The sequence below is a fragment of the Cupressus sempervirens genome, chromosome 6, assembly GCF_028749045.1.
Source record: "Cupressus sempervirens isolate cs-2001-9-10 chromosome 6, ASM2874904v1, whole genome shotgun sequence".
Taxonomy (NCBI): domain Eukaryota; kingdom Viridiplantae; phylum Streptophyta; class Pinopsida; order Cupressales; family Cupressaceae; genus Cupressus; species Cupressus sempervirens.
In genome coordinates this window covers 306,088,946-306,103,946 of record NC_143123.1, presented here as the reverse complement: position 1 = coordinate 306,103,946, position 15,001 = coordinate 306,088,946, and positions in this window count along the sequence as shown.

Sequence of the window (15,001 nt, the reverse complement as noted above, 5' to 3'; positions counted from 1 at the left end):
CCATCCTTTGTTGGAATGTAGGTATTTTCTCGCCCATTGTGTACAACATGCCTATCAAACTACTATGACCTAACCAAAAACATATGACATATGTCCATCAGTATGATATTGCAAAGCACCTCATTATGGTAGCTTCCAATCTTGAACTTCACTAAGCATTTCTCATTGACCATGGCCTTATGGTCATCTTAGACATAGGTGTTTCTATCTCTTCAACTTCAATTTTGTGACCGTTATTTCTAACACTATATTCTCATTACTTCCACCATCAATGATCACATCACACCACTTATCTTCACATCTACACCTTGTGTGAAACAAGCTCCTTCTTTGATCAGGTTCATTCTCACCACTCAGCAAGACTCTTCTATTAACTAGGACTTCTCCTCTTTCATCATCTTTAGAATGTGATGATCTAGCATCTTCATCAACATGTGTAACTTTGGCATGGCCTTCTATTCTTTGATTGATCCTTCCTTGGCACTAGGAACATTTGAATGCTCTATGCCCTTCTTCTCCATAGTGAAAATATTTCCCATGGAAGCCTCCTCTTCTAGATCCTTTTCCTCTGTCTCTTCCTCTCAAATCTCTATTGTTTTGATCATGGAAATGAGTAGAATTATTTCCTTTCTAGTTATGACTGCTACTTCTAGCCTCATCCTTGTTCTTTTGATCATCATTTCAGCCTTCATAAGATTGTCTACTAGATCTTCCACCACGACCTCTACCGCTTTTTTTGTTATCAAACTTTTTGCTAGCTTCTCTTCAACTCTTAGGGAAAATTGGTATGCCTCCTCAATAATGGTCACTTGAACAAGGATCATCTCCTCTTGAATGCTTGGCCTTAACCCATTAAGATAACGAGCCACTTTCTCCTTATTAGCTTTTGCATGGCCGATTCTAATGAGAATTTAGTAGAACTCTTCAGTATACTCTTGAATAGATTTTCCTGCTTGCTTCAACCCTTGCATTTTCTTCAATGGATCAAGCTCATAATCTATAGGAATGAACTCTCACTTCATTTTAGCTACCATATGATCCCATCTGGTGATTTTTTCCTTTCCTCTATTATTTTGATCCAACTGGATCTCCTGCCACCACATCTTTACACGACCCTTCAATTTGGCCTTCACAAACTTGACCCTATCCAAATCTTCAATGTCTTCATATTCAAAGTACTCTTCTAATTCATTGGTCTAGTCGATCAATTCCTCTGGGTTGAGATTGTTAACACCCAAAAATAGACAAACTTGCAAGTTTACATTTAAGACACTAATTATTCTTCTATTAATTAAGGGTTCTTAAATCATTAATTAATCATCTTTATTCCTTTTTTCATAAAATCTTTGCATCATTTAATCTTCCCTAATATTAATTAAATAATTAAACTTATTTAATCGATAAACCTTTAATTAAATGATTATTACTAGTTAATTAAATTTAATTTCTCATGATTTAAATAAAATTATTGATTATTTAAATTAACTAATTTATTCCTCGTTATTAAATTAAATTAAATTTTATCTTCATTCTACATCAATTTCAATTTTGATTAATATCGATTTAATTTCAACTAATTTCATCATTCAAATTTAATTGAATTTTTAATTCAACCAAATCTTCTAAAATCTGAAAAATCAAATTTACAAGGAAATAAAAAATTTAAAAATTAGAAAATCTTTATAAACTAAAATATCCATTTTCCTAAAATCCAAAATCAGAAATGATTTTAATATAGACATCAAAAATGGATAGAATTTCAAGTTTACATTTAATGCACTAATTACTCTTCTATTAATTAAGGATTCTTAAATCATCAACTAATCATCTTATTTCCTCTATAATAAAATCTTTGCATCATTTAATCATTCCCTAATTTTAATTAAATAATTAAGTTTATTTAATTATTTAACCTTTAATTAATTAATCATTATTAATTATTTAAATTTAATTTCTCACAATTTAAATAATAATTATTGATTATTTAAATTAACTAATTTATTCCTCTTTATTAAATTAAATTTTTAATTTAATTTAATTTCATCTTCATTCCACATCAATTTTAATTTCGATCAATGTCCATTTAATTTCAACTAATTTCATCTTTCAAATTTAATTGGATTTTTAATTCAATTAAATCTTCTAAAATATGAAGAATCAATTTTATGAGGAAATATAAAATTTAAAAATTAGAAAATCTTCATAAATTGAAAAAGTTTTTTCTAAAAATCCAAAATCAGAAATAATTTTAATGTTTCCATTTTTAGTTTTTGGAAACTTTATCTCTCTAAAAATTGAAAATATCTCAGATTTTATCCTTAGTCTTTTTTGGTTTAAAATTGGAAAATTTCCAATTATTCCTCCAGTCTCTTTCATCCTTGTCCATTGATCATGATTTTTCCAAATCAATATCAATCGTTTATGGATTTTCAAAAAATCTATATAAACAACCCTCCTATCTCTTAATTTCATCAATGACTTTTACATCGAACCTCTATCAATTTACTACCATTTCAATATCATTTGAAATCATATCATTTTATCATATTTCTTAGAGTTCGGAGTCAAGGTTTTTCCTGATTCACAACAATGTGTAATCCCTCATGTGAATGAAGAGAAGCAACATAAGCTTGAAGCAATCATTTGATTTACATGTTTGATTATTTGTTGATTTTTGATTGATTATACTTCTTATTTTGTTGTTTGTAGGGTTGAATGAATTGATTAGTTTAGCATTTTGAATAAATTGGTGCTACTAACCAGTTTCTTCAAGTCTTACAAATTTCCCCTATGAAAAATAGTTGACATGAAACTGATAGGTCCCAACAGGATCAAATTATCAAGTTTCAAAGATTTGGCTATATCTCTTAAACCGTGTAGAATTTCTTTATAATTTTTTTTGCAAGTTTAAGCTGACATTAAAAAATCATAGGAAAAAAATAAGAATTTTTTAATAATTATTTAAATAAATTATTTATATTATTTCATAAAAATATAATTAGAGATTTTTTCTAAAATTCCTACATTTTTGGAAAGGTCCTAAATTACTATGGGAGTCTATTCTTGATGATTTTAATTTTGATGACAAATAATAGTCAAAATCAATGGATCTTTGAAAACTGGTCTATTTTGACAAATCAAATCCCTAGGCCACAAATGAACATATTTTTCAAAAATTCTTACATTTTTGGAAAGCTAACTGATTTTCAATAGGGATTTCTTCTTTTCACTTCTATATTTTGGGACCATAAATAAATCAAAAACTTGTAGCTTTATGATTGGGTTGAAAATCATTAAAAAATCATGTTAAATATGGAGTAAAATATCAATATATGCGCTTATCCTTTTTTAAAGTTCATTGGTTTTTATTTCATATTTATATCCTTCACTTTTCTGATCTTGTTTTGGACTAACATTTGTGGAAGTTGTTGTCATGGATGCTAAGGAGTTGGAATGATCGCCCAGGTATGTGCAAAAAATAAAACAATCTCAAAAATGCGCGTAGGCTTTCCTAGCTTTGAATCAAGTTGGCCTCTAAAATTTTCTATGTGTAATTTCTTTATGGCATTTTCAAGTTCATGATCTAATCACTCACTTTTCCTTTTAAGGAATGAACAAACATTAAAATTAAAGCCTTTTTTTTTTTCTAGTAGATAAGGCTTGGAAAGAATAACCATGTTTGTTGTGTTTGGAGGCTAAAAGTAGCAGGGATATGCTCTCATCCTTTTGGATGATCAGAATCCTAGACCTATTCTTAGTTTCATTTTATTTCTTTTAGTAGGTGGCATAAAACCTTAGGGGCTATACCTCTCGAGACTTTCCTTAACGAGGCCAGTGAGAGGGAAAGCCAAGAGTGGGAACAACTACTTTAACCATGATATTATAACAAAGAGCATGTAATAGCCTTCCTCTAGTAGTCCTCATGGATTGCACAAAACCTCCTTGGAGTTGGTGGGAAGCTCTTGAAAGAGAGGTAAAAGCAAGCTCTTTGAATGAAAATCCTAACTAGATCCTTGTTAATAAAAAAATCACCCTTTTGGCCATGTCCAAACCAAATTGAACTTAGGAAAATTTTCTGGACTCTATTCTTGCAAAAGACTTGTAAATTTTTTTTGTTTGGAACAAACATTCAATCTTTATCTCTCACGAATATTGATTGGAGTGAGTGTTGTGCTTGTTTAATTTTTTGTTAAAACTAATATTTTATGTTGCAAGTGTCATCAAACAACTTTCAAATCAAAATTCATTATTCGCCATCAAGGATCCCAGGTCCTTAGAACCAAGGGATCATAATAAAAATAATAAAAAGTCTAAATCATAGAGATAAACCTTTCTCTATCAGACTTCAATTCAAAAGACACTTTAACATTAGAATCATGACAACAACAATCTGAATCACACTCCAAACACTTCAAATCTATATCAAGATGTCTCTTCCATACCCTTTTGGTCAACAATAGCTCATGCAATCTCAAAGAAGGAGCAACCTAGATGACATGTACTTCAATTCATGTTCCACCTACAACAAGGAACAATATATTAACTATTATGATGACATAGACCATTCCTCCATCTCTTAAAACGTCACAAGAGGAATCTATTCCATTTTGAACAAATGATATATCTAGTAATGAGACTTACCAAGGGCTATCCACAATGGACTTCCAAGTTAATCCCTTTCATGATTTGATTCCCTTATACAATTCAACTATCCTAGATCCTATGCTACCATATGCTCCATTTCCAAAAAAATCCATCTTAGAAAATCCCATTCAAAGCCCTTCTCCCTCATATCAAAATATTGAACCCTTCCAAGAATCCACCTTTCATACCCCATGTCAAGAGAATACTCAAAAGTATGAAGAAACAAACCCTAAAATAAAGCAAGATCAAGATCCCAATAATTATTAGAACTATCCAATTTTTGACCAAGAACCCATATTTTTGTAGTCCCATGAAGATTCTACCATCCATGTCCATCCTATCAATGATGATCCCCATCTATCCAAAGATCAAAGTTTCATGCCAAATCTCATGGACCTTCCAAAAACATTCGAAAAATATCCTAAAAAAATATACAAAAATAGTCAAAAAACTGTCACAAAACAATTGATCAAAAAGAAAATAATAAAAGATCTTGAAAAAATTTCAAAAAAAATTTAAAGCACATAAATTTTTTTTTGCAATAGAAAATCTTTGTCAACAAGCAAAAATATTTGATGATCAAACATTCATATCAAAGTAATGAGCTTCACAAATAAATAATGGACTCATGACACACAATAATCAATAAAATTAACATCAAATCATTCCAATTAATGATTAGTAAGGTTGTTGAAAAAGTCCTTTATGTCAAGTTCATTATTGATTTATCTTTCATGATTATGTTCCTATGCTCCTCAAGGATACCACTGAGTGGTAAGAGAGGCTATGATGGTTCTTCATCTCATTTTCTTTGTTTGTTGCTTGTGGAGTATTTTAATAAAATTTTGGGGCAAGGATAATGTAGGGTGAATGTGATAAGAACTATAACACATCTAGTAGCCACACACACCCATGATCTAAGAAAACCTAGAATGATATTGAAACATTCATTGTTTGTTTTTTACTTGTTAATTAGAGATAGTAGTGGTATCTAGATGGTCAATATCTAGGTGCCCTTATATCTCTTTCTTTTCAATAAAGCACGATGATGAAAACCTACGAAAAATATCTATAACAACAACTCAATACATCATCTCACTTGATAGCACAAGATAAATTCTCCTAAATCATTCTTCTAGCTCATATATGTTTCTCACTAACATTTCTTCTATCAATCAAATCAGTCAATCGATCAATTTGTCAGCAAAATTCAGAACTTTCTACCAATCAATCAATGATCATATGTCTTATACAGGATGTATCTTTCTTGAAACTAGACGTTTTTGCTTGTCTTATACATGGCATATCTTCCTTGAAACTAGACATTACCTCTAGTCTTATACAGGATGAGTCCTTCTAGAAACTAGACATGATTCTTGTTAAGAAATCTCTATCAATCAAAAAATCATCATCATCTAAGTAAGTCTTCACTTCTTACTAACCATTCTTCTCCATCATTTCATCTAACATTTCTCATCTTCTATTGAGAGATCATTCATGGCTTTCTTGCACAAACAATTTCTCGAGGGGGCATAAAGTCCACTTGTTATCACTGGGGCAAGTTGGGGTAGAATCTAATATGAAATTCTTTGATACAATGCTCATAGTCACATTATATCAAAGAGGGGAAAATGTAGACACCCAAAAATGGGCAAACTTGCGAGTTTACATTTAGCACACTAATTATTCTTCTATTAATTAAGGGTTCTTAAATCATTAATTAATCATCTTTATTCCTCTATTATCAAATCTTTGCATCATTTAATCTTCCCTAATATTAATTAAATAATTAAACTTATTTAATTGATAAACCTTTAATTACTTGATTATTATTAGTTAATTAAGTTTAATTTGTTAAGTAGGAGATAATTTCCACAGCAAGTCAAATTGTGATATTTCTATTAGGATTTAACTATGTGATTTTTGAGTTAAACTCATTGACCCATGTTTCATGAGTAGTGATTCAACATGAATCCATCACTCATGAGAATAAATGGAACACCTAGCACTCATTGGATTTATGTGATGCTCACAGGAGTGAAGCATCGAGACTTCCTGGGACGTCACCCATCCCAATACTACTCCAGCCTGAGTGCGCTTAACTACGAAGTTTCCTCCATGGTTAAACCCAAAGCTTGCAACCCCATTTAAAAACCTTCACCAAGTGTTGTGCCTTATGAACCATTCACTAGAAATCCCCTTAAGCTCATCAATTGTTAAGTAGGAGATAATTTCCATAGCAAGCCAAACTATGATATTGCTATTAGGATTTAACTATGTGATTTTTGAGTCAAACTCATTGACCCATGTTTCATGAGTAGTGATTCAACATGAATCCATCTCTCATGAGAATAAATGGAATACTTAGCACTCATTGGATCTAGGTGATGCTCACAAGGGTGAAGCACTGGGACTTCCCATTGGATCTAGGTGATGCTCACAAGGGTGAAGCATTGGGACTTCCCACGAGGTCACCCATCTCGGTGCTTCACCCCTGTGAGCATCACCTAGATCCAATGAGTGCTAAGTGTTCCATTTAATCTCATGAGAGATGGCTTCATGTTGACTCACTACTCATGAAACATGGGTCAATGAGTTTGAATAAAAAATCATGCAGTTGAATCCTGATAGCAATATCACAATAAATTCAATTTATCATGATTTAAATAATAATTATTGATTATTTAAATTACTAATTTATCCCTCTTTATTAAATTAAATTAAATTTATCTTCATTTCACATCAATTTCAATTTCGATCAATGTTGATTTAATTTCAACCAATTTCATCTTTCAAATTTAATTGAATGTTCAATTCAATCAAATCTTCTAAAATTTGAAAAATCAATTTTATGAGGAAATATAAAATTTAAAAATTAGAAAATCTTCATAAACTGAAAAATTTGTACTTTTGAACTCCAAAATTAGAAATGATTTTAATGTACACCCAAAAATGGATACACTTGCGAGTTTACATTTAATGCACTAATTATTCTTCTATTAATTAAGGGTTCTTAAATTGTTAATTAATCATCTTATTTCCTCTATAATCAAATCTTTGCATCATTTAATCATTCCCTAATTTTAATTAAATAATTAAGTTTATTTAATTATTTAACCTTTAATTAATTGATCATTATCAGTTAATTAAATTCAATTTCCCACAATTTAAATAATAATTATTGATTATTTAAATTAACTAATTTATTCCTCTTTATTAAATAAAAATTTTAATTTTAATTTAATTTCATCTTCATTCCACATCAATTCCAATCTGATCAATGTCCATTTAATTTCAACTAATTTCATCTTTCAGAATTAATTAAATTTTTAATTCAATTAAATCTTTTAAAATTTGAAAAATCAATTTTATGAGGAAATATAAAATTAGAAAATTAGAAAATCTTCATAAATTGAAAAGTTGATTTTTTTATTTTTCCTGAAAATCCAAAATTAGAAATGATTTTAATGTTTCCATTTTCAATTTTTGGAAACTTTATCTCTCCTAAAATTGAAAATATCTTAGATTTTATCCTCTATCTTTTTTGGTTTAAAATTGGAAGCTTTCCAATTATTCCTCTAGTCTCTTTCATCCTTGTTTGTTGATCATGATTTTTTCAAATTGATCTCAACCATTTATGGATTTCCAGAAAATTTATATAAACAACCCTCCTATCTCTTAATTTCATCAATGAATTTCCCATCGAACCTCTATTAATTTACTATTATTTTGCTATCATTTGAAATCATATCATTGTTAGGATTTAACCACAGACATAAATAACAATTACATGCAAATATAACCAATAGTAGAAAATAATAGATCACATAGAAAAGAACATAAGACACCAAGATTTAATGTGGTCCACCCAATCCTTGGGCTATGTCCACCAAACAACAAGTACAATATTATTATGATCCAGTGATTACAACATGATTACAATCTGTAATCCCTTACAACTCAATATTGTTGCAAGAACCAATTTTTGCATCACCCACACTGAAGCAATCCCTAACCCTAAGCCCTTTTATAAAAGTATTTTTACCACTTTAGGGTTATAATTAATAATTACATGTTGGCCCAAAATCCCAATAAAATAGGGCTCCCACCGAGGAATTGTGGAGTATGTATAGTACTTCCTTGATTAGTCACCACAATCTAACAATCATTTTATCATATTTCTTGAAGTTCAAAGTTAAGGTGTTGCCTGATTCACAGTGGAGTGCAATCCCTCCTGTGAATGAAGAGAAGCAATAGAAGCTTGAAGTAATCATTGGGTTTGCATGTTTGATTATTTGTTGATTTTTGATTGATTATGCTTCTTATTTTTTTGTTTGTAAGGTTCAATGAATTGATTTGTTTAAAATTTTGAATAAATCAGTGCTACTAACCAATTTCTCTGAGTCTTGCAGATTTCCCCTATGACAAAGACTTCCTAAAAATGTGGGAACATCAAACTTAGGTCTTTTTCCAATATTGGAAATGGTTTTAAAAATCTTTGCTTCCTCTAAGTTAAAAACTTCCTCTACTGCAACTTGGTCTGCATTTCTTTCTTCTCTTTCATCCTCGCTTTCATCATCTCCTATCACAAAATTCATTCCCTTGCGCATATGTTCTTGAAATGCTTCAAACACCTCTAAATCTTCCACCACGCTCTCTTTGTGGAGACATTTTCACACTTCCGCTGAAACCCTAGGGAAAATTGTCTCACAATTGATGATCTATCTACACGCTCAGCCCAAACTACAGTCTTGGTGCAAACTGCCTTACACTCGACGATCTATCTAGACACTTAGGAACTCTAGCTTTGATAGCACGTGATGAAGGATGCTCCTCTTAATACCATAAACACATAACAAAAACAAAGAAATGACAAAAATTTGCAAGAACAAAATATGGGCTTCTTATTATCGGCGCAAATGGAAAATTACATAATTCAAAGTTACAATATGCCAACCCACAGGTGTGCCTTCACTACAGTAATTTGTAGGAAAAAACTAAGAACTATCACCCAGAGTTGTCTTAGACAATGTCAGAGCCTTTCTTAAATAGATAATTTTATGTCACTCGGGAAGGTTCTAAACACTCAAACTTAATACCTAGAGCTGATAGACCCAAACAATACATGTTGATTTGGCTAAATACACCTTTGACATTTATTTTAGAAATTTCAGGTAGCCCAACTTTGAAAGACTGTAACTCTTGATTTGTTGCTCTGATTGGCTATTATAACCACTGTTTGAAAACCTTAGCTCTTGCTCCAGAGGTTAATATGGACACATTCACCCATTGGTCAAGTTTTCAAGCCTCATATAGGGCCTCTAAGGCCTTTAAAACTGAACCTAAAGTTTTTATACCAAAATTACATACCAAAAATCTGTAATAACTTTACAAATACATATAATCTGGCCATGAAACTCCACTAAAAATTTGATATAACTAAAATGAACCTTCACCACTGAAGTTGGAACATTTCGAGCTCATATGAAAGACTTACTAATAGCAAGCCTCCATAGAAAACAACTCTGCATTAAGACAACCTTTATTGAAACAACTAAAAGGAAATATTTTTGGGTGATGCAAGATTGCTCTTACACCCAAGATGCTCTTGCATTGGCCTTAATGATAGACTAATTGAGTATCTATTGTGAATCAACCACAAGTAGATGATTCTCCATGATGACTCAACCACCACTAGTGGTTCTCCATGATGACTTCACTTTCCAACAAGACTAGGGTGCTCGACAAGCCATCCTTCCAAAAGGGAGTCTCCAAAAAGGAGCATCAAGTATAAGGGCCCTTATTATAGGACCTTGGCTCAAAGTTTTCATTTGAAAATAATGCAAGTTATAGGTTCATTGGTGAAGTTTTAAGGTATTAAAGAATATAGAAACTTAAAATGAACTAGGGGAATGAATAGTAAAACTAGTGCAATAGAATGTGAAATTATCAGGGTAAACAATTTATGACACTAGAATATGAGCCATATGGTTTTGCACACCTATATTATACCACATGTATACAATTTTCTTCCTACACACTCCTAGCATGTTCCCTCCTACCACATATAATTGGAAATGTATATTTCAAAGTGTCATCTTCTAAGTGGTGTTCTTGTCCTTATGTGAACCCTTATTCACCCAATACTATAGGTGTTTGTTGTCTATGCATTCTCTTGTTGTTCAAGTAGTTTCACCATTTGAGCCATAATTATAGGCTTCAAAGTCTCCTTATGCTTCACTTTTTACACACTTATTAGAATAGCATCTTGAGAATTTTAGTCTAAATCTTTATACATTATAATACAATAATGACATGAAATAATTCATTTCTATATGCAAATTAAAACCATACAATAGTACGAAATTAAAGCTCAAGTTCTTAAGATGAGATAAAATAATAAGTTGTGAGATATAAAACTTTTGAACTCTATAAAAAAAAATCTACAAATAAAAGCCAAAAGATACAAATAATAGATCTTAAAGGATAAATGAAACAAATTGTTGATAGATATCAAAGGCTAAGAAATACAAAATTATAAAATTAACAAAAAAGATATAATCTTGTTACTTCAAAATTACAAAAGGATTTAAAGATTAATAATGACCTTAAACTCTATTATAACCTTTTTTTTATCTTGAAAAATTTTAAATTATAACTATTACACCTAACATACTTAACATTATCCATATTCTTTTTCATCTTTATATTCATTAACTTAATTTTTTTCTTCTAAAAATAAACCAAATCTTGGACTAAGAACTCTTTAGCTAAAATCCAATAATCCAATAATTAAAGAACCTCTTCAACAAAAGTCCAATAATTAAAGAGCATTTTATAATGTCATCGGAAGATATAATTCATCTAAACAGAATGATAGTAGAAATTAAGTTTGAATTACAATATATATTTTTCATTTTCATTTGGTTTGTGGATTTCTAAAATTCTTGATTTAGCCAAATCAAGGTTTTGCAAATCTTCATTCCTATTTTTGGTATTTTACTTGAACCATTTGTTTCACTCAAAAAATCAGTGGGAAGAAACATTTTTTTGCATAAGCTTGGAGTTGGAGGCAAATTCCAAAAAGTAGTCCAATATATTGTTTTTACACTCCAAAAAAAGCATAACCAAGTTTTTTATTTTAAAGAATGAATAGTCCCTTCTTTATATTAAAAAAAATACAATAAAGTTACATATTCACAAAAAAAGGGGCTGGGGGAAACAAGATCACACTGCGAGTTCATACGGCCAAAGGCCGGAAATCAACTATTCATCAAAAAAACTTTTAGAAAACATCAGAAAACATAAAAATCCTCAAGCTGCCACCACAACGCCAGCCAAGGGAGGACCCTTATCATCAGAGCCCCACCTGAGGGTGGGGTGAGTAGATGGCTCAAGGGGAGCCCATTGGTCATAAACAACAACAACATTATCTTCATCTTTCTCTCCCTCAGGCCTGGGAGGAGAAATGACTAAGTCTAGCCAGGGAAACACCCACTTGGGTCTAAGTGCACAGAGGGCCAACTAGTAGTAGGAGCAATAGGAGGATCCATTGGGGACCACCCCGAGCTAGACCTCTGGGGAGGCGAGACAGAGCGGTGTCAATCACCAGATCCTCTAGAAGAGTGACACCAACCAAAAGCACCACCATTGCAAGAGCAGTGTGGCTGAGAGCGAGGCATGTGCGAGCGGTTAGAAGAACTGCTATGTCCTCAACGACGACAACAAGGAGGAGTATGGTCACCGGAGGCCAAATCCAACAGAACATGAGCTACCGTACAGGGGGCATTTCCCCAATGAACCAGAAGCTCCTATAAGTGAGCCACCTCCAAAGCCACTTTATCTATTTGTACTTGAATCTGCAACATGACCTTGTTATAAATACATGCTTTAGCGTACATAGCAACATTAATGTCAAGTGTGTTGTTAGCATAAATAACTATATTGTGATCTTTCCAAATGGTAAATAAGATCTCGAATCTGAAAGCATGCCATATCTAGGCGTACTTGAAGGGTATTTGAGTATTATTACCCAGAGCAACCATATGCCAAGAAAAAGGTTATGGGCGAAAGGGGCAAAAGAGATCATAGATCCATCGCCAATAACACTGAGCCTATCTACAGAACCAAACAATGTGTAAAAAAAGTCTTTGGTTGAGCACAAAAAGGGCAACTAGGGTCAGGAACACCTAGGTGCCGCAACCAAGGGCCCAAAGGCAAGCCCTAGAAAAGAATACACCAAGAAAAATGCACAATTTTAGGTTCAGTAATGGCGTGCCACATAGTGGAGAACCTATGACTCCAAGCATGGTGAGAAGATTGAAAATGCCATCTTTGGTTGAGAACTTCAACCATGGGTAGGTGAGGAACCAAATCATTGGTAGCCTAGCCTAGGCTTATAGCTAGTTACTAGGGTGTTTGGATACCACTTCTAGTTTTTCCACCAAGGGCGAGAGGACTGAATGCCCATTTTATGAAACAAATGTGGAGGCATTGCAAAAACTAGAAGATCAAAAGTCTATTGATCTAGACGAGTGAGTCAAAATTGCACTTTCATGTCCTCCCATGACCATAAGCTCATAGTAACTCTAGAGAAAAGATCTTTAGGGGTTCTTATGCCACGTTTAATTAAACAAAGAGCACTAGCCCTGTGCACCTTAGCCAGGGGAACACCTTGGATAGCAAATAATGGTGACCACTAGAGATTGTGTTGGTTCATGGAGAGCTCATCTTTGAACCCATTGCCAACCTAGCGAAGCTAGGGCTTAACTGCTTCCCAGACTTTCCAAATACTCTTAGCAACAAAAGTATCCAACATCTGGATAGGTTAAGTGGTGACAAGAATGGTCGGTGAACCGAATCCCCTTCTAGACTGGTTGGTGAACTAAAAAGCCTAAAGAAATACAATGTCTTAACAAAATCTTTCAGGCTTCATTGCGAGAAAGAGCTTGAATCACCCATTTGGCACATAAAGCAGTACCTTGCTTCTGTGTGGATAGCAAGCCTAGGCCACTAGACTCTTTGGGAAGATAACAAAAGTCCTAGGTGACTCTATGAAAGCCCTGGTGAGAAGTATCTGATGCCTAGAGGAAATCACGTAATAGGCTCTCAAGTTTGAGATAAGAGGCCTTTGAAGGAGCCCAATAGGAGGAATAGTATACATGGGTGGCGACCAACACTTTGGAGCAAATCTGAAATTTGCCTACAAGGGGGAGAGGTTTGGTGATCCAATACTCTAGCTTCCTCTCTATTTTGGCAAGAACTGCATTCCAGAGCTCTACGACTGAGGCTTAGAAGGCAAAAGGGATGCCCAAAAAATCAAAGACTTCCCCATGTTGAACCCATTTCCATTGATATTGCCCAAGCTAAGTAGGACGAAGAAGGGAAGACTACCTATAGCAAAAGGTTTTGTGCCATTGAATAGCAAACCTTGAAGCAAGACATAATGTGTCAAGACATTACAAAGTGGAGGCAACATTCTCTTCATCATCTATGAGAGTGAGGAAGGAGTCGTCTACGAAATAACCATTCACAAGCTGATTAGAGGAATCCGGGAGGGAAATACCACGGACCCTCCTTTGTGAGATGGTGTTTGCGAGCAAATACCCAAAACCTTCTGCTACCAACACATATAAAGAGGGTGCCAATAGGCAGCCTTATCGAATTAAACGATAAAGCCCAAAAGCTTGAGACTGACGACCATTAATGGAGATGCAAGTAGAGGCATCCCCAAAAAGCATCTAGACTGACTGGAGAAAAGTAGGGCCAAACCCAAGCGCTTAAAGCATTGCAAGGATGAAAGGCCACTCAATCCGATCATAAACTTTGGCAAAATCAATCTTGAGAAAGATGACCTGTTGCTTGGAATGTTGAGCCCATTCCATCCCTTCCCACACAACAATTATATTGTCCAGGATATAACAGTATTTGATAAAACCCGTTTGTTCAGGGCGAATGATTTGAGGAAGAAGATGACAAATTTCAAGAGAGAGCCTTGGCAATGATCTTGTAGGAGACATTCAACAAAGTGATAGGCCTCCAATTGCATATGTCTTCAGGGTCACCCGCCTTAGGTATGAATATGATATTCCCCTTGTTAATAATATTGCCTAGAGAGTGGGAATTGTAAGCCTCAATGTAAACCTTATGCAGGTTTGGTCCAATCTCATCCCAAAATGTTTTGTAAAATTCACAAGGGAAGCCATCACAACCAGGGGCCTTATCATCCACCATGGAAAAGATAGCTTCCTTGAGGTTCGCTAAACGCATATTGTTCTGGAACGAGTCTTTTAGGGATGACAACCAAACAAGCCTGCAAGCCTTGATTCTGAGCTTCCGAGGGACCTTGCAATGTGAA